The sequence below is a fragment of the Chionomys nivalis genome, chromosome 18 (assembly GCF_950005125.1).
Source record: "Chionomys nivalis chromosome 18, mChiNiv1.1, whole genome shotgun sequence".
Lineage (NCBI taxonomy): Eukaryota > Metazoa > Chordata > Mammalia > Rodentia > Cricetidae > Chionomys > Chionomys nivalis.
Genome location: NC_080103.1, coordinates 31,578,033 through 31,603,265, shown reverse-complemented (window position 1 = coordinate 31,603,265; position 25,233 = coordinate 31,578,033). Strand labels below are relative to the sequence as shown.

General features: G+C 39.9%; 1 pseudogene; it reads left to right on the top strand.

The window, feature by feature from the left end:
• The window catches only part of LOC130889349 (protein S-Myc-like), a 62,089-nt pseudogene extending 38,943 nt beyond the window's left edge, over window positions 1-23,146 (top strand).
• The last annotated feature ends 2,087 nt before the right edge of the window (window positions 23,147-25,233 follow it).

The window sequence follows — 25,233 nt, the reverse complement described above, 5'->3', positions numbered from 1 at the left end:
GATTGAAACTTAATTAAAGACACTGTAGTGATTTGAATGAGAATGTCTCCCTTAGGCTCATATTTCTGAATGCTTGGTCCCCAGTTGGTGGACCTGTTTGGGCAGTATTAGTAGATGTGGTCTTGTTGGAAGAGGTGTGCCACTATGGGTGGACTCTGAGGTTTTAAAAGTCCATATCATTCCCTTTTTCCCCCCTGACCTCTCCTGGTTGTGAATCTGATACTATCTCTCAGCTATACATTTCCTTGATCATGGCGTCTCTAAATAGCAATAGAAAAGAAACTCACACAGACAACCACTTCAGACTAACTATAAACCCATCATGATACCAGTGCCTAATTTTAGCGTCTAATTTTTATGACAAATTAGAAAGTTGAAAAAGCTGGGTGGTAGCAGCACACGTCTTTAAACCCAGCACTCGGGAGGCAGAGAAGGCAGATCTCTCTGAATTGGAGGCAAGCCTGGTCTACAAGAGCTAGTTTCAGGACAGGCAACAAAGCTACACAGAAAGCCTCTCTCAAAATACAAAAAAAAAAAAAAAAAAGTTGAAAAAATCCTGTAGATCAGCTAACTTCTAGATAGCTCTTAGAACTTCTACTGTCTACAGGAATCCATATTTTTAAATAACAGTGAATGAGAATTCTAATCCTGTTCTGTCAGTATTTTGTTTTGTAATCTTTTTCTTATTCCATCATAAAATATACATTAACATAAATTTCTTAAAAGGGCCTTTGAGGTCTAAGTAGTATATTAGTGTGTGTGTGTGTGTGTGTGTGTGTGTGTGTATCAGTCTTGGAAACTCAGAGAAAAATTATAGTAATTCTGATAGTATAGTAATAGTATATACTTATAGTAATTCTCTAAGTTTATACATATTTAACATATAGTATTTTTATATTTAATTCAACATAGTTATAAATATATAATATGGTAATTCTATATAGTAATATAGCATATAGTAATATTATATATAATATACTGAAGTTACAAAGCAGCTTTATAACAATACATATTTTCAATGTGACTATTTTAGGGTTTTCTTCCTTATGCCAATATTGGAATCTAAAATATTGGTAGTAGCTTTGCTTCCTGAAAACGAAAGTAGAAACACCCTTTTCTTAAAGCACCCAATGCCCGTAATTTACCAACCATTGTTAAAGTAATAACCTTAGTACTTTCTATTAAGAACCAAAATCATAAGCAATAAATTCAGTGTGAGTAAGGAAGACGGCTGCTACCCTTGGCTTGGGCTCTGGTGTTTCTAATGACATACTGACACCATCCATGATGCATTAATGTTCTATGAGTGGGTTGCTCAGGATCCATATAACAAGCCAAATGTTAGTTTAAAACAAAGCTGTATAAAACAATGCCTACGGAGAAAAAGGCCACAATACAAAGGGGTGGGGGCAAACTCTGAATGTCACAGTGACAGCCCCAAATTTTCTTCTGTTTGTTCTGCTGAACTGAAAGCAATAACAGCCATCATGTATCTATTATGGATTAATTCCCATAACTTGTCAGTGACTAAAAAGCAAATGTCTAATCATTGAAATATTTCCAGTACATATCAAGAGTGACAGTATCAGATTCCCTCAAAGTAAAGATTTTGTTATCACAGAATCCAATTCCTTTGCCTGCCAAATCCCTCATACATATATACACATAAGATATACAAATGTACATATATGTGTATAAATATATATACTAATATATATAGTGACATTCTTCTAATAACAGAAATATTTGAACTCAGCCTGCCTATCTTTTTCTATTCTCATCATTACTACTAATAAATAATCTAATTTCATCTGCACTCTGGGTATTACTGCTTCTGTTTCTACAGCCTGTCACTAAAGTCGGCCCTGTCTGTTGCTGCCAAGATAACTGATTAGAGGAATTAAGAATGGAACTGAAGACCAAGGCGAGATTTCAGGGTGGGTGGACTGGGGGTTCTGATGTGACTTTGTGCTGTGCATCAGGGTGGAGGTGACTTTTCAAGCTATGGTTCTATAAAGAATTCACTTCAAAGAGTGCAGTGTAACTCCACAGCATGACAGTAGGTTCAGTGAAGTCCGACACAGCGCAACAGCTCAGGATAGAAACACTACCATAAGTCAAGCCTCTTCATCCCATACCTATTCAGTCCACATCTGTCCACACCATACCTGCTCACACCGCATGGCTGTGTACATTCCAACCCAAAACAATACCAACTAGTAGGACTCATTTTTATTTTTTCCTCCTTCAGATAACACCATAGTTAGGGACACAATTGGAGGGGTGGGTGTGTGTGTGTATGTGTTGCTAGGGTCTTACCCAGAATCTCCTCCAGGGAAGGTTAACATTCTATTATTGAACTATATGCCTAACCCTTCATTATTTTTTTATTATCTGTTCTTCTACTATAGTCTTAGCTTAGTAACAGTAGGGACTTTGTCTTTTAATCTTTGTGTCCTCAACAGTACCTGATACATCATATAGAAATCATGCATCTTATATAGTGAAGACATTGTCTAGGATGTGACAACGTCCTAGTAAATAATATAAGCCACATGGAGGTTCAGTAATTTTGCAAGTTTCCAAACTTGGATTTATCATATGGACTAGAGAGACCATAGAGTGAAGCAAAGTTATTTACAGGATTGTCTACACAACACTTCTAATCACACACACACACACACTTTTCTGTGGCCAATACAGAAAAACTTACAGCATTTTTGCCCCAAAACTAAAATATGATCGTTACCAGTGAAAACTTTTTCTGTAAATATCCAGACTTTCTATTGTAAAACTCTACATTAGGAAAATGGTAGCAGAGACTTTAGACCTAAGGAAGAGATGGAAAAGACAACTCTACCCAAGAGAAAGACTCTAGAGAAATCAGTGTGTTCCTTCCAGCATGCATCTCTCGGCTCTGCTTCCTTCCACTCTCATTCATCTAGATTGAAACAGTCATGATTATAAAGAGAAAACCCCAGATGTCTACCAAATGCATGGAAGAAAATTATTTGGAAACAGATTCCCCAAGCATTGGTGTGAACCATTTCAAAGTATTTAAACATTAATTTGTCGTTTCTTAGAACTGCTCCATAAGGTATCTATAATCTGACAGATAAGGTTAAAATGGTGAAGTAATCAGTCCATCCTCACAGATTTCAAGTGCAAAGATATGAAACTAGAAAGTTTTGCTCCATATCTCTGTACTTTTTACCACTAAAGCCTCAGTGGAAGAAATCCATGAAAATTCCTCATGTTGATTCCTTTGGCTTTCCATTCATTAATGGAACAAGAAGGGAGAAAAACAAGACACTTGAGGTGGATATGTAGAGCAGCTAACATAATCAAACAGAACAATTAACACTATGGGAAGCAAAGTAAGTCAGGGAAATTATTTAGTAGATGTCTAATAATATCCCTTAAAACGATTCAAGGGGCTGTTACCTTCATAACAATTCATATAATCAAGCTGTTTTGAAAGATGAAAAATCAGAAAGTAAAAAGATCTTGGAAGTCTAAAATATTGTTGAAATTTTCAGAATACAACTATTTTTTTTTTTTACAACTAGTCTTGAAGAATAAAAGAGACACAACATGAAACCAACTGCTAACACCTGGTCATGGTAAAGTAATCCCAGAAAATTTAGCAACATTAGCATAAATAATGTTTAATGTGATTGACACCATTTATATATGAGAAGCTGATCTAGGACAAGGTGTCATAGTTAGCTCCATCTGTAAACCTAGAGCCATCTGCTGAAAAGAAACCTCAATGGAAGAATTGCCTCCCTCAAATTAAAAGTAAGTGCCACAATGCCTGACAAATACCCCAGATTTAATAAGAAGCATGTAGGCAAGTGGGAAGGCTCACACATAAAAGTGCTTGTCTGCAAACCTGATCTCCTACAGTAGATCCCTGGAATCCGCTGTAGATGAAGAGAAACACATCCTAGAAATTGTCTTCTGGCCTGCACAGCTACACTGTGGTATGCACATGCTCGCATGTGTGCACACACACACACACCATATAGACAAAAGCAGTATCATTTCAATAAAAATATGATTCTAGAACATCAATCCATTTTGCCAATAGAGAAAAGAAAATTCAACAATGAACTCAAGAGAATACATAAAGCTCTACCAGAAAGCTGGGGTTCTAAACTGAGTCAGGGGTTGAGGATATGACTTTCTGTGATACTTTGTAAATCCACTTGACATAATGTTAGAACATTCAGTGTTGAGGAGTGTAATTTTAATCACATATGATTATGTTTTCCTTTTTTTAACCGGTAAATCACACAATTTGGGTACTGATGTCTCATGTTCTATAATTAGTTATAAATATTATTTTTAGCTTATAACTTTGAGTCGAAATATTTTCAAAGTCACAAAAGTTCTGATTTTACTTATGAAATGATTCAAAATAAATAATTTCTTATAATGGACAATATTAGAATGACAGAATTTAGAAGACCACTAGGAGTGCTGGAAGGACAAGTTAAGGGACTTTATTCTTCACATTGTGTAAAAGAAACTCAAGAGATTCTACTGAAATATGATACATCAAAAAATAATATTAATATTTAAAATTACAACTGTTCTAGTTGACCTTGTATCAGGTTAACCCATGCTAGAATTACCTAGGAAGAGGAGATATTAATTAAGGAAATGCCTGCCCAAGATTGTTCTGTGGGCACGTTTGTGGGGCATTTTCTTTTTTTTTTTAGTCTTTTTTTTTTTTTGAAGATTTATTTATTTTATTATGTTTACAACATTCCTTCCATGTGTGCCTGCAGGCCAGAAGAGGGCACCAGATCTCATTATAGATGGCTGTGAGCCACCATGTGGTTGCTGGGAATTGAACTCAGAACCTCTGGAAGAGCAGCCAGTGCTCTTAACCTCTGAGCCATCTCTCCAGCCCCTGTGGGGCATTTTCTTGATTGGTGTGGGACAGTGCAGCTCTCTCTCTGGGTGGTGCCACACCTGGGCTGGTGATCCTGGACTGTGCAAAAAAGCAGGCTGAGAAAGCCACGGGGAGCAAGGAAGTAAACAGCCCCTTCCTTTTCATCCCATAGCTTCTGCTTCTGTTCCTACCTCCAGGTTCCTGCCTTGAGTTCCTGCTTTCACTTCCCTTCAGAATGGACTGTTTGTTACCTGGAAGCCTAAGATAAAATAATAATCTTTCCTCCCCAAGTTGCTTTTAGTCAAACAGTGTTTTGTCACAGCAATAGAAACCTAACTAAGACGATGACAATCAACACTTGGGTAACTAATATAATAAACAGAGTGGGAGGGAAAGAGAAGGAGATTTGGATAGAAATGTAATTGGGGTCGCTTTCAATTTGCAGCATTGTTTTCGTCAATATCATCTAAATTTCAGAGCAGCCGGTATACAATGTTATTAAGAGATATAATGGAAAGCTTCTAGAACAACAAACTGTATAATACATAAGCAAGCGTTCCTATAAAATTAGTAAATATCTTGGCACCTTGGTAACACCGGCTAAAATAGTAAATGGAGAAATTAATTAGTCTTCAAGTCATATGGCTCAAAAACAACATGTTTTTACAAATTAAAAGCATATATTGTGAAAACAATAAATTATGTGACATTAATTCCAGAATAGTGACCATTTCTTATTTGAACTGAAGAATAAACAATGTCAGATAAGCAAAGATACATAAAATAATAAATGTGTTTAAAATATTTATTTGTTTTAATCACCAAATTTCTCAATACCAAGCTTTACTGTCATTATCACTCTTTGCATATGTATCAGAAGGTCGTCTTGGACAGCTTCTTCAGTATTTGGGTCTGGTGTGGTGAAAGAATAATCTAGTAACAGTCTGAAAAGTGACAGCCGCACGGTGGTGGCACACACCTTAAATCCCAGCACTTGGGAGGCAGAAACAGATGGAGCTCTGGGAGCTTGAGGCCAGCCTGGTCTACAGAGGAGTTCCAGGTCAGCCAAGATTATACAGAGAATTTCTTAGTATATATTTGAAAACCTCAAGTATAGAGAATACAACATGTAACCCCACTCCAAATTATCATATAGCAATTAATCTTTCCTTTCACCTACTAAAAGAGAAACTGTTATCATTTTATTTACTTAGTTTTAAGGCTTTGCTTTTTAGGAATGTAAGATTTACAACAAAATTTGAGAAAAGGTATAGAGATTCTTATACCTACCCTGAATAGGTATAATTTCTCTTTTATTTCCTGCCCCACCAGAGTGGCACATTTACTTTATTTGATGAGCCTAGACTCAGTTACCCAAAAGTTATAATCTACTTTTCGGGTTCAGGTTTTGGTGTTTTGAGGTTATTTTCATTTTGCTTTGTTTTATTGTTGTTGTTGTTTTGGTTTTTTGTTGTTGTTGTTTTTTTGGGTTTTTTTTTGAGCTTTGAGGATATTTTCGTTTTGCCCTCTTTTTTGAGATAATGTCTCATGTAGCTATGACTGGCCTCAAATTCATGTAGCCAAGGCAAGATGAAGTTTTTCCTGATATATTTCATGAACAATCATTTCATTCCTCACTATCATTGGTATTTTAAATTATTGATTTGTCATTAATTCATGAGTCAGGAATACATTTACAGTGGGGTTAGTACAAGACATTTTAGATGGGAACATTATGAAACAGTACTTCCTGCAGCCTGTGAGATGGTCTGTGGAGGGTGTTGAAGGAGTTTTGCTGGTGTGATCATGGAAATATGCTGCATGTGGATGAGCTTATGTGTTGGCGTACAAAAGAGTTCCACAATAGCCTGGAATGGAGTATAACAAGGTTTTATTTATCTGGGGATGAACTCACAGAAAGAGTAGTGATCTGCAGTCCTCTGTGTGCGCTGGGAACTGGAAGAGAATCCAGCAGCCAAGAGGCCCTCGCACATTTTTGTTCTACATTTATAGACCGGAGACTATGCCCAAAGTGGGCCGGAATCTTAAAGGCTATGGACTGAAAGTTCCCACAGCACTTAAGTTCCAAGACAGCACACTATTTAGTGAATACTTAAATGAAGAGCTTTTGCCCAAATCTGTTGCCTTGACCTAAACTACCTGAACTTTGATCTGTGACTCTTCCTTCTGGTTCTGTTTTCCTCTTCTCCCTCACAGGTACCAATACTACACCTCACTAATCATCCCCCAAGGTCACAAATAATTCATCTCAGGAAAAAGTCTAGGATTTGAGGATCATGTAAGCCTTTATAGAATTCTTATAATAACCAAGATAGATACATATATTAGCACTGATGTCATATTCATGCATAAAAATATCTATGTATGTGCATTTAAACATACAGAAAGGAGGGAGCAAGGAAAGGAGGGAAAGTGACAGAATTCAGTTTAACATCTTAGAATTTTTATTATATTGGAACTGGGGAGAGTAGCAGAGCAAGATGATCTCAAAGTAGTTCTTCGACTAGGTTTCCATATGTTTCTGGGCCCCTGGATTGGAGATAAAGAAAGAACCTGAAGAGAAAGAAGAGAAAGATCAAGAGAAATATGGCTGACTGGTCTTTTGGCCCATGTGGTTCCTGCTTCTGAAAGGGAATCCAGCTTGTTGAAGGTCAATCAATCCCATCTGAAGTTATCATCATTACATCTCAGGGGCTAGGAATTACTTACATTTCTTTTCTAGCAGACCTAAATTTGTCTTGATGGTAAGTCATGCTTGTTTTTGTAAAATGCGTTTTACATAAAAAGGTTTTATAAGAACTACCACCTTCTAGTAGAGGTCAAAGAGAATTAAATTTGCCAAAGGATTATTTTTTTTGTCAGAAATGGTATTTCTTATTCTTAAGCTGCTCTCGAGGGTGTGCTTATGTGTCTGTGAGTTTCTTTGCAGTTCCCTTCTGTTTCGCCTCTGTTACACTGGCAACCATGCTTCAGATAGGCTGCTTTTCTGATACCACATTTTTCTTTGTATGTCAAACATGTCTCACAGGTTGGTTCATTGTTATTTTATTAATATAAACACGAACATCGTATTTGAAAGAATACCTGGAAGAGTACTAGGTATAAAAACACAGAAGCTGCAATGAATGTTGGGAATTGACTGATAAAACGAAACATTTATTTGAAGTTGTTACAATTGTCTGTCTTCAAAAATGCAAGGACATCAAAAATAGTCCTTTAGTGTGGTCTGTTAAGGGACACTATCTAGACATCTGTAAGATTTACTAGAAAACAAATTGAATGATGGACTAGAGAGATGGGCCAGTGCTTAAAAGCACCTCCATCAGGAGCTTGCCCTCTCCCTGTAGCTCCAGCTATAGGAGATTGGATACCCTTTTGCCTCTTGTATGCTCCACAGGTATTGCGCCCTCTCGCGCGCGCTCTCTCTCTCTCCTCTCTTTCTTTCTTTCTCTCTCTCTCTCTCTCTCTCTCTCTCTCTCTCTCTCTCTCTCTCTGTGTGTGTGTGAGAGAGAGAGAGAGAGAGAGAGAGAGAGAGAGAGAGAGAGAGAAACAGAGAGAAAGAGAACTGAAAGTATAATTTAGATACACAAGATCCATTAGGAGGCCCCACAATAGAGAGAGGGCCAAAGATTAAATGAAGAGCCTGGAGTCTGGGTAAGACAGCCCTTGTCCCCTTGTCTGGATTGTTTTGTTCCAATTGTAGTAGCATCTAGAGACCAGAAAGAAAAACTATTTGGTGGCCTATATTCGTTATGTTTATATTGATGTCATGAGGCATGATATTGGGTACAGCACACAACAGTAGCAACAAAGGTTTGCCAAGTGACCATTTAAGTGATGACTGGGTAGCCAGACCCTGGAAGTACATCTTCTTGTGCCAACAAGAGAACTAGGCTCTGCGGACATAGGGTCTGATGCAACATGCCTGGCAAGTTTTCTTTTTAGATGGCATAGTAACCTGACAAAATTAACTTTAATAATGAGTATTGGCAGGATACTGCCAGTGTGATTTCATCTGAGGTTAAGAAAAAAAAATTCAGAAGTTAAGATGAATCACACATAATAAGTTCATTCCTGCTTTCTTTTTTAAACAAAAAGAGGATCCTGGAAAGACAAAATGTTGCTTTCATTACCTTAATTAAATATACAAATATCTAACAACCTTAAAGCACTTACATGTTATTAAAATGAAGTACAATGTGGGTAGGGCTGGCAAACATTTTCTGTTTTGTTTCCAGACCAACCTATAGCCTAATTACTGGCGATAATTTGTTTTCATTGTTTTTATGGTTCTATTTGGAGAAGTCCAATAAAGCATATGCCACAGAAAAGACAGGGTTTCTCTTCCCCATTTCTGAAATAATTCCTCCTTAAAAATGTTCCTGGCTTAAAGAAAATTTGAAAAACCTTTTCTCTTTGAAAAAACTCACATGATTGAAGAGATTTCACCTTCAAAGGGTTTGCTTTCCAAAGGAGCCCCCTTTGAGAATTTTAAGTATTGCATGGGAAATATATTCTTTGAAGATTTTCATGTTAAAAAACAGTTGCATGTCTTGGGTATCCTCTTTGAAGCTTTTTTTAAAAAACAATATTTAAAGGATTTCCCCCTTCGAATGTTTTCATGATACAGTGACTGGTTTTCCAGGAATATATTCATTCTGCTAGAGCCATTTGATTTTCTTCCCCCCCTCTCTATTACTCTACCTTTGATTTTTTTGTTTATTTGTTTGGTTTTTTTTTTGTTTGTTTGTTTTGTTTTTCGAGACAGGGTTTCTCTGTGGTTTTGGAGCCTGTCCTGGAACTAGCTCTTGTAGACCAGGCTGGTCTCGAACTCACAGAGATCTGCCTGCCTCTGCCTCCCAAGTGCTGGGATTAAAGGCATGCGCCACCACTGCCCGGCTTACCTTTGATTATTTTGTTCTAGTGAGACTACTATAACAAGACTTCTAGATACTATGAAAATAAGATGGGGTTTCCCAGCCCCTTCCTGTGTCATCTCAGATTTAAAAGTATTATAAAATTACTAACTCCTAAGTAACCACTGTAGAAATAACGCTATGTCCCATGATAAAGGTCTATAATAGTAGATATTCAGAATCTTGATGTAGGAAGCTTACAAATTTAACACCTCTCTGGGCTGCAAAGCAAATTCAGGAACACCCTGAGCAACCTAGCCAAGCCGTGTCTCAATAATAGAAAAGAAGTAGGATGTGGTGTGGTACTAGAGCATTTAGACAACATGCATGGGAAGTCGGAGCCCTGTCTTGGGGTTCTTGTTCTCATTAATACACAAATTTAAGAATGGACTCAGAATGAAAGCACATAAATAATTTTATTAGAGTTTAAAAGAAAACCTCCCAGGTCAATAAAGCTGTAAATCTTATCAGCTTTCTGGAGGAGAAGAACGAAAGAGAGAAGGGAAAAAGTAAGCCACATTATGAAAGCCATGACAGAAGTCACCCATGTGGCAGACCAGAGTCCCAGGGTGGGGAGGATGGGTTTAGAGAAAGAGTGATGACGCCCAAGTGTCCTGGGTAGGGTTACTATTCTGTGACAAAACACCATGACCAGGATGAACTGAGGAGGAAAGGGCTTATTATTATTTGACTTGCATATTTTGAACCACAGTCCACTGAAGGAAGCCAAGACAGGAACACACACAGGGCAGGAACCTGGGGGCAAGAGCTGATGCAGAGGCCATGGGGGAGTGCTGCTTACTGTCTTGCTCCTCTTGGCTCACTCAGTCTGAGTTATTAAAGAACCAGGACCACCAGCCCAGGGCTGGTACCACCCACAATGGGCTGGGCCCTCCCACACCAATCAGTAATTAAGAAAATGCCCTGCAGGTTTCCTAAACTGACAGAGGTATTTTCTCAGCCTAGGCTCTGTCTCTCCAGTGATGCTAGCTATGTCAAGCTGACATAAAACTATCTGACTCACCAAAGAAATGGGGAAAACATCCTTAACTTGCAGCCAGCATTCAAATGAAAGAGCTGAGAAAAGAAAAGGAGAAACTCACATCTTTCAGATCCCGATCTCAGAAAGGCAGGAAGATCGGCTGAACATTAGGGTGTCTCACTGGGACTATGCTAGGGGCTGAGCAGGGGAAGAAAAAGTACAGTGTCTTACTAAAGAACAAAATATCCCACTGCCACTTTAGCGTGGTTTAAAGAGAGTTCATCTTCTTAGGAACGGCCCCTTAGCCAGGCGATTGACCTGGCCCAACTCGAATGTTAGGTCTCCACCGTAGCCAGACATTCTAGTCTCTTGGCCAGGAGGTATTTCCACTGATCTCTGTTGCTACTCTCATGTAAGGGAGTAAGGCAGAGGCAAAGATATCAAAACTAAAGAAGTTTGTAGGAACTGGGGATGCCTTAGGAATTACTTAATAACCTCAAAATTGATTACAGATAATACAGTATCCTTCAGTGAATGATACCATCCTAATCATATTTTGAAGTCATATATAACTCAAGAAGAAAGAATCTCTTAAGATACATTGTGTGATATATATAGATATATACATACATATATATTGTGATATATATGTATATATATGATGACTTGGGATGATTAATATCAAGTTTCTTTCATTAGACTAACTTCTTAAAAGACTCTAATATGTTCTAGATGCCAGAATGCTGAAAATAAAGCCATAGTCTTCCTCTCAAAGAGTTTATGTTTGATTAAGACTCTAAAATGCCCGCAAGTGCCAATCACGTAGAGTTCTGTGTTAATAAGCACAGGGGAAGTGGAAAGACTGCATCAGAGCTTAAAGAAAGGAAGATGCAGGATTAAGTCTGTATTCAGCGGGTGGCTTTGGGTAAGCACTACAGCAAGGTTTTCCCATAGAAGCTCATGATTCACAAGTGGACCAGGAGGCAATTTGATGGAATACAGCTCTGCACTCTTATTTTAACAAGACAGAATAGTAGAAAATAGAATACGGAGCAATGAAAAGATGACATGCGTGTCGATTTCCCAAAGTGAGAGAAAATGTCCTTTTTTTTTCCTTGAATTTTTCTTTTTTTTTAAGTTTATGTTTATGTATGTGTTGGGTTGTAATGCTATTATCACAGTAGCTCTCAGCAAAACAAAACTGACAGAAAGTGAAAAGCTACTATGTTTAATGATAGAAAAATTTGAAGAAATTAATGTGGGAGAAAAGACACATTGGACAGAGAAGAAAAGATGGAAACAGGTTGAAGGACACAGTATCTCATCTTCTGGAAGACAGGGTTTACCAAATGACAGAGGGAAGACTGGAGAAAAAAAAAGTGGAGGAGAGAGGGTGAACTACAGAAGTACTTGACATCAAAGCCAAAGATTTGGGGTATTTGGAGCACAGAAGAGGCATTGATGGGTTTTGGACAAGCAATACAGAAGCAGAGCTATGAATCGGGATAATTAAAGTATTGTGATAGACTGCAGCAAGATATTAGCATTAAAGGAGGAATTACGAGGTATTGCGATACTAATGGAATGACCATGGTGGTTGTTATTTTAAAAATGAAATATATGTGAAGAATAAATACTCTGTGAGTTTTAGAATACCAGCATAGAGGAAACCATAATCACCATAATCACTGCAGTCCCAAATAGATTTTCTTTTTACTTAAAAAATGGGTTTCAAAAAAATCTTCACTTTGATTATATTCTTTCAAATAGGATGTATGAATTTTGAACTACAGTGGGGCTGGAGCAATGGCTTAGTGGTTATGAGTACTTGCCACTGTTCCAAAGGACCTGGGTTCTCTTTATAGCAACCACATGACTGCCCACAACCGTCTGTCACTACAGTTCAGAGATTCTGATGCCCTCTTCTGACCTCTATGGCCATCAGCCACACACATGGTGCACATATTCATACATTCAGGTGAACACATATACACATAAAATAAATAATAAACAAATAAATCTTTAAAAAATAAATTAAAAAGCATGCCATAGCAACAATAAATAAACACTAAGCCTCGGAAATTAGATTTCATCCAACTAATTTTGGTTTTCTTAATATTAACTTGAGACATCTCCCTATTTTTTATGGTTTAAATATGAAACCATAACTTGTCTCCCACAAGTTCGTGTGTTAAATGTTTGGCCCTTGCTGTGATTCTGGGATATTCTGGAAACTTCAGGAATTGGTACCTCCTAGGAGGGAGCAACCACTGGAAGTGAGTTGTTAAGCACTCTTATTCCTGGCTCTTTGTCTCTCATCCACCTTGAGGTCAGAAAACCTCTCACACATGCTAATACTACAGATACTTTCCATGAAAGCAAGAGAACTGGAATTCGGAACCCAGAACTCACATAAAAACTAGGTGCCTGCAGTCCCTCTTGCTATTCCAGCCTACAAATTAGAAGAGATCCACAAACCAAGCTGAGATCGGTTGAGAGACTATAGAAAAGAATACGTTGAAAGCATAATCATGGAAGATTCTGACATTTACCCCATGTGCACACACACACACATGAGAAGAAATAAATTAATATTACTTAAAGGAATGAACTCTTTAAAAACAACTCTTCATTCCATTCTGATAGCCTATGGCAACCGCTATTTCTCCCTTTTTCATCTTTGGCTTCTACAGAATACCCATATAAGTAAAATCACACAGTATATGATTTCATATTTTAGGATTTCATTTAGTTTGATGCTTTCAAGATTTCCTATGTTGTGTATCGCACATCAGAATTTCATTCCTTTCTAATGTGACTATGTGTTTTTATTATAGCACCTCATTAGATGCTAACTTAAGGATTCCCGGAAATCCTCTAATAGGCTTTTCTGCTTTATCTGACTCTAGCACTCTGCAGGCCAGAGATGTGGGGTTCTTCCTGCTGCTTCTCTGCAGGCTAATCATTTCCAATCTCCTATTTAAAAAGGGGGGGAGCTAAGGGGAGCCTTTGGCAGCACCACCTGCTGAAGAGCAGTTCAAACACCCACACCCTTGTCTGTTCCCAGTGCTACCACACTTCAGTTTCTGGACTGAGGAATTCATGAACCTGGACCTTCCTGAATGTCTCACACATTGTCTGACCATTTATCTCCTCCTCCCAAGCTCCCAAAGCATCCTTCCCCATACTTCTGGGGTAATCGGCTATTGTGATATATTCACTAAGCATTAGCATGTTGAGATTTGCTAAGAGGATTGGAATTCTTTATTATTTTAAAACACTTGTAGTCACTGAAGCATCGCTGGTCACTTGGAAGAATGCTTGATAATCGCACATGTAATTCCATGGTGACAAAAAAAAACCTCTCTGTGAATATGTTTATATAATAATATTTTGAAATGGCTGAGATATTTAATTTCCAGCTCCATTAAATCAGTTTTGTACCATTCTCTATATACCTGAGACGGTTGCTAAGGAACTATTCAATGTAAATATCAAGTAATTCAGATTTGGGCTTCAAAGGGCAAAGTGATAAATCTGAGAGATCAGAGAGAGATAATGGTGCTTTGTTTTCTTTTTCTCTTTTCTCCACTTGCAAATGCACAGAGATATCCTGAAGTCTCCTTTGTTCCTGTGTTAGGGGCCCCTATACCTTGCCTGTCACTACACTCATCCCTCTTAGGATGCTATGAGGCCTCGGGGAGACTGTCCACAGTCGCCTAGGTACCACATGAAGTCTGTCTTGTGTTTTTTCATCTTTCTTTCAATTTTGTCATTCAAATTGAGGCCTGACAATAAACTTAGGCCTATTGTGGATTCTCAAATATCTATTTTAAAATGAATAGATAGCTGACTAGACCAATGCAGTCCACTCTTTCTTCCTTTCCTAGCTTTGCCTCCCTTTCTCTCACAGAAGTAACAACTGGGAGTGCAGGTCACTGGGAAGACCATACAAGTCCTCCTTCTAGGTTCCACTCTACCAGCAGTTAACTCAAGTAGCAATGTGGTTCAAGGTTGACCAGGTCAAAATCAATACTTGGTTTTTCTTAAAGTTTGTGGGAAAGGAGAGAATCTTCTTATAGAGTGGCTGAATTAAGAAACTGTACCTCAGAATCAGACAGAGCCAAGCAGAAGAGAAAAGAGCTGGCAGCTAAATGGAATGTCTCGGGTTCCCAGACAGATTTAGGATCTCTGAAGCCATGTCTCTCTGACCTTTCCTACGTGCTATCAGTTCCGCGAGCCAATATATAGCCTTTCTATTAGCACATTAGTGGAAAACTGCTGTCATGTACAAATTAGATCTTGCTTGTTGTAACAGCGAGCTTTAAAGTAGACGGTACATTTGAAAATCTGTAGTAATTATGAGTAAAACACGTCAATATGAAGATAACTGTAATTGTTAAGGCATTGTTGTTAACTTTCGTGAGCACCGTTGTTCTACACAGCAAATACTGCAGGGTTTTACTCTGTGGATTGACTATATGTGAGCAACAACCTCTCACTGTTCTGCTCCTTGGAACCTCCCAACTGTTCCTACTCTTTTGTAGAAGCACACAACATACCTTAGCTCTCATGATTTGCTGGATAATGAGTGCAGGACCTTAACGGATGCCATCCGCCCTACAAAAGAAATAGCACCTTTCCTCAAGGGTCTTAACCACATTCCTGAGATCACTAAGAACAAAATGAGAGAAAGAGTACTCTCCCTGAGGAGTGTGGTGATGGGGGCATGCTAGTAATTAGGCCCCTGTTACATTTTTTTCTAGTTACCTATGACTGTTCAATACTAGACAATGCTTAGGATGCACACATACTGACAAGTAATAATATTCACCTTAAATTTAAATACTGACATATGACTAATAGGTCAGCTACTAAATAGCGTAGCTCTGAACTGAAAATCTCTCTGCTGTCCCTTCCTAGCCGAATGATTATGGTTAAGTGCATGAAACTTTGGTCTCAGGTCTCTTGTTTTTAAGACAAAGTAGAGTACCTAAAAATCCCCCAACCCTTAAAATCATTTCAAGCTGTCCGGTAGTTTTGGTTAAAAGTTTAGTAAATTTTGTAGGAAGTTTGATATTTTGTAAGGCTGTACAGATGGTATGAACGTTTCTATATTCTTTTTTAAAGTAACATTTATAGTAATTTTTTCTGACTTCTGAGTAGAGAGCACACTATATGTTGAATACACCCCCCCCCTAGATTACTATGTTGATCTTAACTCCCAACATGATAGTAGTCAAAACTTTGGCCTGTGGTACGTTAGGAAGCCATGATCACGAAGCCTTCGTAAATCACATTCTTATCTTTAGAGACTTTGTGAGAGACGTTCCTGGGCGCGTGTGCATACACATACACACACAGAGAGAGACAGAGAGACAGAGACAGAGCTGGGGAAGACAGAGGGAGAGAGTTCATTTACTTCAGAAAGAGAATCCATGACAAGCCAAGTTACAACCTGGTGAAACAATGAGTTTTTATGGGGTTACCATCAGGAGTATGCGTGAGGACATACGTGAGCATGGGTGACTTAACATGCGTTGTATAACTGAAAAGCCTACCTCAACAGGGGCTAGGACTCAAGAAAGCTACAACCCTGGAGCACCCTACACAGCTTTCAGACAGCTCCACAGGTCCAAGGATTTCCTCTCTGCTGGTTGGCTGGCCAGAGTCCTCCCAATCAGTTGTTTACTCCCATTGACTCTTGGGAAGAGCTTAGAGAATCTTCCCAGTCTCTCCTTCCTGCCTTCATTTTAGTAGTCTCCCTCACCCTCCTAGCTGGAACTTTCCAGTACAGAACAAGCAGCTCTTCCAGAGAACTATTAAGGTTCCTTTACCCTGCACCCGTGTGAAGACATTGTTAGAGGGCACGTCCCGGAATCTGGAAGCAGGTTCTCACACACTGAATGTAGCAATGCCTTGGTCTTCCAAGTAGACGGCTGCTGTTTCTCAGAACCTGAGCCTGTGGTGTTTCAATACATAAACCTCGACACGTTAACACGGAACACGGGAGAGAGGTGATTATGTAGGAAAGCAGAAAAACATGTAGGGAAGAGAAACTCATTTATAACTAGGATGGCCATATAATTTGGACAAATGGACAAAATCATGACACTTTAGACAGGGAGGACACTAAGGATAATTCCAGTGGGATGGCATCTGGGAGTTAGAACTGTCCCAAACAAACTAGGGTGTGTAGTCACTCTATGAATAACTCACCAAGGCATTTGGAAGTAAACCACCAGCACTCGAGAAGGTCAACATGACTTGGTTTGTAGACGGGTGCCATCAGATGTCACAGCCCAAGGATAGGTTTTGTAGCATACAAGGAAACAGATGAGATTGCTTTCAGCCAGTTCTTCAAAAATGCCTTTCCCCCGAGCCAGACCTTTGAAAGACACTGAATAACAATGCACTCGAGATTAGGTGCGATGCAAACGCATCTCTCGAAAATTGCAGGTTAAAAACAGACCTGTGCATTTCGCCAGTCAAAGGAAAGGTCAGAACAGCATCTCGTATTATTAAAATTAGCAGTGGCATATGGGAATGTTTACTATCACTTTAATTCTAGAAAAATGGAAAAAGTCCTTATTTCTGTGAATAATAATTTGCTTACACGTGAGAAGGTGATTGAACTGCGACTTATTGCTGATGATGCTTTACAGTTTCATTTCGCTTGGAAAATAAGACAGATTTTTTAAAAGATGGCACTATTATTTTAAGGTCTAGAGATAGGCTCAGGGGTAGAGCACCTGCTGAGCATGTGCAAGGCCCTTTCATTGAATCCTACATCACAAAATAACCAAATAAATAAAATACTATCATTTTGCTGCCAATTCAAACAGCTACACGCCCTTCTTCTACTTCCATTGTGTTTAAGCGGTGTTTCTAAGTGGACGTCATGGAGTTGGTTCTGCTTTTTCCTCCAGGAGCATGATATGCTTGTCTCCATCCCCCCAGTGCTGGGGTCGCAGGTGTACACAACAACGTACAGCTTTTACATGGGTGCTAAATATTCAAAGTCCAGTTTTCGATGCTCGCCGAACCTGAGCTCTTATCCGCTGAGTTGTCACCCTGTTATAATTTTTAATAGATTATTTTTAACACGTCTACATTCCAATATGCCCACCTAGCAACTTTTACGATTCAGGTAAATTTAAAATTCTAAACTCTGGAAGGGCCATGTTATTTAAAAAGCAAACCTAACTGTATATTGGATCTTATGTAATAAAATGGTAAAAGAAAATTATCTTCTTTTCACAGAGGTTGGTTTCCAATCCAGGGCTTCATGCATTCGAGGCAAAACCTCTCCCACTAAAGTACACCACCAGGCCCATAATAATGCTTTGTGTTTTCTATTCCTGATCTCAGACTTGTTAATGCTTCATGATCTTTATGCTGTTTCTTTCTTTAAATGTTTTGAGCATATTATAATATCTAAAGTAGCTGCTAAGCTCCATCATCTCAGGTTTGGGTTAGAGCTCAGCTGGGGGAGCGCTTGCCTGGCGTGCACAGAATTGTGGGTTCAGCTGCACGCACCTGGTTGTAGTAGTGGAAGTCTGTAATTTTAGCACAAAGAGCATGGAGGCAGGAGGATCAGAAGTTTAAGGTCATCCCTGGCTCCATAGTGAGTTTGAGGCCAGTTTGGACTACGAGATCCTGGTTCAAAAATAAACAAAAACCATCACCTCGATAATTGATGTATATAATTCTATTGATTGATAGCTCTCTGATATGAGACTCGTTTTTTCTGCTTGTTTGAATGGCTTTCAGTTTTATATTGAATTCTGGACACGGCAGTTTTTACATTGTGTGTGTTTGTATTCTTACTCCCTCTCTCCTTCTCTTTCTTCCTCCTGTCCTCTTGTGTCAGTGCTGAGGGGTTAATCAAGAACCTCATCCATGTTAAGCACTTGCTCTACCACAGAGCCACACCCCCAGCTCTTGAGTTTTTTGGTCGATGTTGACATTTGTTTGGCAGACATTTAAGGTCTTTTGGGATGAGACTGAAACTTTCAAGATTCTTTTTATAGCTTGGGTAGGGATGATCGTGAAGAATCTTAACACCAATCAGGCTCCTAACTCATCTGTGGCCTTTCATGGATCTCTCCTGAATACCCAGGGGGACAGACTCCAGTTTGCAGGGATTCTAATCTCTCTCCACCTTATGTGGCACTGGGGTGTCTCAGCTGACACCCGCTCAGTCACTTTTACTGCTCTGCTTTCCTCTCTTTATTGAAAATACATTATTTTCTCGTACCATGTATCCTGACTACAGTTTGCCCTCCCTCTATTTCCTTCCCATTTCCCATCCCAACTGGATCCACTCCCTTTCTGTCTCTCATTAGAAAAGAACAGGCTTCTAAGAGACAACAACACAATAACAAAATAAAACACAGTAAGATAAAACAAAACCACCACGTCAAAGTTGAACAAACCAACAGAAGGAAAAGAGCCCAAGGGAAGACACAAGAATCAAAGACTCTCTTGTTCACACACTCAAGAGTCCCATACAAATACTAAGCTGAAAGTTATCATACATGCGCAGAGGGCCTGGGGCAGACCTGTGGAGGCCTTGTGTATGTTGCTTTTGTCTCTGTTCTTTTGAGTCTCTTGAGTTCTTGCGAGCTTTGCCCAGTTGATTCAGAGGGCCTTGTTCTCTTGGTATGCTTCATCCCCTCTGGCTTTTACACTCTTTCTGCCTTCTCTTCCGAGGGGTTCCCTGACCTCTTAGGGCAGGGATTTGATGAAGACCTCCCATTTATAGCTGTGTGTTCCAAAGTCTCTCTAGATATAATGTCTGGTTGTGGGTCTCTGTACTTGTTCCCATCTACTGGTCTTGTAAAGTTTCCCACTGTACAGGTGCAGCTCACTGAGCACCAGCAGAATCAGAGATCACTCTTTCTGATGGCTGAACCTTTTCTATGCTCCTTTAGCGTCCTGTCCTCAGCACTTCATCCCTGAGATGCCTTAGCTTTGCCCAGATCTGAACGCCGCAATATTGTCTCTGCTTTTCCTGACTGTCACCTCGCGACAGTCCCATAACCGCTTTATGGTACGAGCTGGAGGGTTCCCAGGGCTTGCCTCAATGTTTCCCTTTTCTCGCTTTTGCACTATTTGTCCAATATATGAAAAAGTTCCCCCACTGCTTCCGATTTTAAATCTTAAGGTGTGCTAAAGAATCAGCCATTATTCTCTAATGGAAAAAAAAATCCTATTTTTTTTAAAGAAGAAAAAGTTCTTTGTGATATTCTTATATAAGAAGGGAACCGTGTCTATCAGAGCTCCTCAGGGAAGTATAGCATTATTTGAGAGCATTATTTCTTGGAATTAATGCTAAAGGCTCCCAACACCATGTGTCACTGAAATGATACGTAAGAGATAGGTGGGCTTGAACATGAAAGGAGACCTAGCAGTCAGAGACACCAGCTCAGTGCTTTTTCATTGTGGTCAATTTGTTTTATTCAGCAATGAATTTTCTATTTTCCATTCCAGCCACTGAAGCTGGGTTAGGGGGTTAGCTGAGAACCCAGACAGTCTCATATGAAAATGTGTTCAGTTTGGGAGTCACAGATTGAAGACAGTGATCTTGGGTGGGGAGAAAGGGAAAGAGTACTGCTCCCTGCGGTCATCATCACTCTGGCTCACGAACCTTGTCCCCATTCCAATTAGGTCAAATGCCCAGACTGTGGTGAAACTTATTGCTACCAGAGATTCACGCAAGATCTTGGCCATTATTTCTTACCCAGCTGGTGCAATGTAATTAATATTTTTAAACTTTTAGTACTATAAATACTTACATGCTATGTTATGTACTTACATTAAATGTTATGAAATATTTCATAAAACAAATGCTTATAGTGAGATAAACTTTGTAAATATGAAATTCATAATTTGCATTTTAATTTCTTTGAGTTGGCTGTTCCTATAAACACTTTGTTTCCAAATAAACAACAAGCAAAGCAAACATAGGTTGGGGCAGGGGGAGGTAACAATCTTCTTTCCAATGGATCATCAAATTTAAAGATAAGGTATACAGAGGAAATGATGAATTGTTATGTGTAACTTGGTTAAATATATTTCAACACTATAGTACAAGTAAAGGGATTGGTTTATCAAGGTGAATGCAAGAAAGTTTCCACCCTTGAGATACTACAAAGTGTATATCAGTGAAGGACCTGAAACACAGACTTAGGGAGGTAACTAGAACATTGTCGATGAGAATGGATGATGGAGAGCCAAGGGATACTACCATAGCCCAAAGGGAAAGGCTCTTGTGTAGAAGTGACATATGGACTCCAGTAAAGCAGGCAGATATTAGTTAGGTGAAGGGTAGTGTAACACGATGTGGCATAGTTGAGCATGGGAAAGCTGGAAGATGTTAGATAAGGGCACTGAAGCAAGAGATGGTGTGGAGGATGCTAGTATCAGTGCTTGATTTGTACCATAAAGTGGAAGGCTGGAGTACCTGGGAATGAGGCTTACCGCTATGAAGGTTTCATCCCGTGCTAACAAGATGAGACTTCATCTATAGTGAAAGAGAGCCATCAAAGGATTCTAAAACACGTAGTCCTATAAAGAGTTCTAGATTTTACATAGAGTGGAACGTGGAGCTAATTTAGATAATGATGACTTTAATGATCCAAAAGTTACTATAGCAAATAAATAAAGAGGTGATCATGCCTGCCCCCCAACAAGGGGCAGAGTATAATGGGGGGGGGTATTGACGGAAAGGAGAACACAGCACAGATGGTACATCATCAAGGAACTGAAAGCTGTGCTCTTCACCGTCAAGACGAGAGCTAAAGGCTGTGTGCATTGATCAGCATAGGTCTCCTAGCTGAGAAAGGGTCACCTCACGGTTATATTTTCGATCTGAGGGGTCTGCATGGGAGCAGATACATTACTAAGATGTAAGCAGTTTTAGGAGGGCGGGCTCAGTGCAGATCAAAGGGTTAGTAGGAGAAACGATTACGACAAGTGTTATTACCTAGTTAAAGGTTTGGAAATATAATGTCCTGGTGGAGCAGCCCTAGGCTGGGACACTTTCCACTAGTGACACACACGTGTCTAAGCATAGGAAGGAAGACTACCAACGGAAGCCTGGTTGGGGTTTGTGCTGATCAAGGTAGGAGCACAGGGTTTCAGAGTCTCCCTGAGCAGCAGTCAAAGCTTCTTGAGGTTATCAAAATCAACATTTCCTCATATCAAAAACTAAAAAGGAAAAGAAAACTCTATTTTAAAAGAAGTTTGTCTGTAATATTCCCATAACGGAAGGGAATGTTACCTATGAGAGGTCCTCACGAAAGAAACAAGGTACAGTATTATTTGAAAGAATTATTTCTTGGAGTGGATTCTAAAAGCTCCCCAAACCATGTCTCACTAAAATGATTTGCAAGAGAAAGGTGAGAAATTCCATTTTGTTAAATTGGGAGAGGAGAGGGCATACAAATCAGGAAGACAGAGGGAAAGAAAGACTGCAGAAGTCAAACACTGCTCCAGAGACCTCTTCATTGTCATCCTTAAGAATGTGAAGCCAGGGTGTCGGGGATAGACTTCAGTGGATAACAGTGTTTGTGGCGCACGCCTTTAATCCCAGCACTCGGGAGGCAGAGGCAGGTGGATCTCTGTGAGTTCGAGGCCAGCCTGGTCTACAAGAGCTAGTTCCAGGACAGGCTCCAAAACCACAGAGAAACCCTGTCTCGAAAAACCAAAAAAAAAAAAAAAAAAAAAAAAAAAAAAAAAAAAAAAAAAAAAAAAAGACCTGAGTTCAGACCCTTTACATTCACATAAAAACACAGTGCGTGGCTTGGCCCCTCCAGCACTGAAAAAAAGATGCATAGATAAGAGGACCACCAGGCGCGCACAGTCCAGCGAGCTGATTCTCAGGTGCGCGCTACGTCCTCATTCTTGAGCAGCACAACTCCGCTGAGCCACCAGAACCCTCTGTGCACAGCGAGGACTCGCCGCATCACAAGAAGCTCAAGAGTGAGGCTTCACTAGGGCCCCTCAAGTGTGTTCTCCTGCTGAAGCCTACAAGACTGAGTCCCCGCAACTCAGACTTGGAAGGACATTGAGCGTAGCTGCAACCACAACATGATGGAGCGCCAACGCCACGACAGTATGCGCTCCAGCTTCCTGATCCTCAGGGACCTTGTGCCTGAGCTGGTGCACAATGAGAAGGTGGTCATCCTGAAACAGGCCACCGAGTACATTCGCACGCTGCAGACTGATAAGTACAAGCTCCTGATGGAAAGGGAGAGACAGCAGTTGCTGAGGAAATCAAACACTCCGAGATGTACTAAGTATTTCTTAAATAGATAGCCACCGCTACTTTGCACATGTTGACGTGAAAAAAAACTATTGTGTTGACATTAAGAATGCTGGTATGCCTTCATATTGGTCCCTTGTCAAGTTTGGAGTTCGATAGGGGCAAGTCATGGAGTTTTAGTGGTGACTTCTTTCTTTCCAACCACAGTGATGACCATGAAGGTTCAAAACAGTTGGGAAGCCGCGCGGTGGTGGCGCACGCCTTTAATCCCAGCATTTGGGAGGCAGAGGCAAGCGGATCTCTGTGAGTTCGAGACCAGCTTGGTCTATAAGAGCTAGTTCCAGGACAGGCTCCAAAAGCACAGAGAAACCCTGTCTCGAAAAAACCATAAAAAAAAAAAAAAAAAAAAAAAACCACTTAGGAACCTTGGAAGGCGATGATTGAAGTCATGTTTATTCCCAGTTCCCAGAGTCACTTCTCCTTTTTACAGGAGTAATTACATTCCAATAAATGCCACAGAAAAGGAATCCTCATTTGAAATCCCTGGGGGAATATTTCTGTAAATTCCATAGACTCGCCCACCAAGAGGTTCGTGTTACACTGGAAGTTCACACCTTAGTATCATAATAATACCTCAGTGTTAGAGGAGCATGTTTTGTATACAGATATATTGTCAATCTCTGTTACGTACTGTACTAATTCTTACACTGTCTGTGGTGTACGTTAGTCTGATGCTGATACGTAACTAAATTTGATATTTATGTTTACATATGGAAATGAAGAGTGAAGGTTTTTGGTAGATATGACTTTATCACTTCTTTAATTGAGAAACTTTTTAAGGAAATTATATATGTACATGCATATTCCCTTTTCTCCAAGCCTACGTCTTTCCGTTAGTGTTCATGTGTGATGTGTACAAACGAGTAAATGCGAAGTTGTGTGCTCAATTTCTACAAAATGTGTGCCCTTTGAAGTACCTCATGTTATTATGAAATAAATAGCAATGAAATGATTTTTGAAAGGAAAAAAAAAAAAGACCACCAGGACTCGATGGCCAGCCAGCCTTGCTGAAATATCAGCAAGCTCCAGGATCGATGTCCTGTCTACAAAGGACAAAAGGAAGAGGTGGCAGATCATGACACCCAACATCCTTCTCCTCTGGTCTCTTTGGGTGTGCATGCGAGCACAGGCACCTGCACACACACACACACACACACACACACACACACACACACAGAAGACAGCCTCACAAATACCTAGAGAATATTGCTTCATTCGTGTAAATAGACAAGGGACTGAACTTCACTTGCACATCAGGACCAAGCGTAAAGCTGCAGGAGACAGACACACGAACTGTAGCCAGGGTTGATCAGATGGAAAAGAGCCCCCCGGCCAGGCAGTGATGCTTCACATGCAGTGTACCTCAAAATTAGGATGATGCCCTGCCCCCTGCAGCATTGCATTGACACAATTCAAAGATTCCGCTCTGTGTCTCCTGACCTCCTTACATAGGCCTTATACCCCCAAGGATGCTTACTTGATAGACACCATTTCGAGTCATCTTTCTCAAGGGCATCCGCTACCTTTTCTAAGAGCAGCTGAAGAGAAAGTGACTGGATCCCTGACCTTTTATTGCTTCTAAGTAAACAACTTGAAGCACAGCTCAGTACTGTCATTTTCATATAACACGGCCATGACATTTTCAAACAGCAGAGCACTGCGAGCCCGTATGAGCTCTTTCTGAGAGAGGCTGTACGAGCGGAACTATTCGTGCGTTCTGAGCCACTACAGACTGTTGGCATTGGACTAGGCGAGAAAGCCACACTCATAACAACCCTCTGTTCACAGATCCAGGCATTAGCTCTTGCAGGCATAGGCTGGCTGTCAGGTCTCTGTTGGTGGGCCCAGGACATTGTCTGGAGAAGGCTCATCAAGTCTGTCACTATTATGGCTAGGCTGGACTAACCTGGAATTAAGCTAAATGTGTGCTCAGGATGTCAACAAAGCAGGGCTACCATATTTTTCTCTTTTAAAGAAACAGTTCCAAACTGTGACTGAAGGAAAAATGTGTTGGACATGGTTTAGAGTTTTTGGGATCTGGGAACCTATCAGAGGTTACAGAGGAACTCAGCTGTGCTTT